Consider the following 930-nt stretch of genomic DNA (forward strand, 5'->3'; position numbering starts at 1 on the left):
CAGTATTTGTATTTGTAACTCAAATACTTTCACAAATATTTAGTATTCGAATACTTCGCAAGGTATTTGAATACTTTGAGAAGCATTCGAATACTTCGCTATACTTACCTTCCTTTTTTTACCAAAAATCGACTACTCCAAAATTTCTCGGGAAAACACTTTTTCTTATTAATTTGGGCGCGTAGAATCCAAAACAATTCGTACATTTTCGATCAGACTTCTCAATCCAAAGTTACAGACCAGAAACAAATTTCGAAAAAAAATTCAAAGGGCTGTAACTTTTGAACTAGTAGCCCAATCTTGGAACTGTTTGAATTTATGGATTCTACAGGCCACATTCTATAAGAAATTTTTTTTCCGTGTCGATCTGAGAAAATTTTTTTTGCGGGGCTCAAAAAAAGGCACCTTCCTTTTTTACCAAAAATCGACTGCACCAAAATTTCTCGGGAAAACACTTTTTCTTATTAATTTTGGTGCGTAGAATCCAAAACAATTCGTACTTCTTCGATCAGACTTCTCAATCAAAAGTTATAGACTAGAAACCAATTTCGAAAGAAAATTCAAAGGGCTGTAACTTTTGAACTAGTAGCCCAATCTTGGAACTGTTTAAAATTATGGATTCTACAGGCCACATTCTATAAGAAAATTTTTTTTCCGGGTCGATTTGAGACAATTTTTTTTGAGGGGCTCAAAAAAAGGCAGTGTTATAACCTTCCTTTTTTACCAAAAATCGACTACACCAAAAATTCTGGGGAAAACACTTTTTCTTATTCATTTGAGTGCGTAGAATCCAAATCAATTTGTACTTTTTCGATCAGACTTCTCAATCAAAAGTTATAGAATAGAAACCAATTTCGAAAAAAAATTGAAAGGGCTGTAACTTTTGAACTAGTAGCCCAATCTTGGAACTGTTTAAAATTATGGATTCTA

The 930-nt window shown here is 32.9% G+C and overlaps 1 protein-coding gene across 1 annotated transcript in view; it reads right to left on the reverse strand.

The window, feature by feature from the left end:
- The window catches only part of LOC116180001 (odorant receptor 67a-like), a 24,143-nt gene that overhangs the window by 932 nt on the left and 22,281 nt on the right, over positions 1–930 (reverse strand). The gene's annotated exons all lie outside the window — the stretch shown is intronic.

This window comes from Photinus pyralis, unplaced genomic scaffold, assembly GCF_008802855.1.
Source record: "Photinus pyralis isolate 1611_PpyrPB1 unplaced genomic scaffold, Ppyr1.3 Ppyr1.4_LG9, whole genome shotgun sequence".
Classification (NCBI taxonomy): Eukaryota; Metazoa; Arthropoda; class Insecta; order Coleoptera; family Lampyridae; genus Photinus; species Photinus pyralis.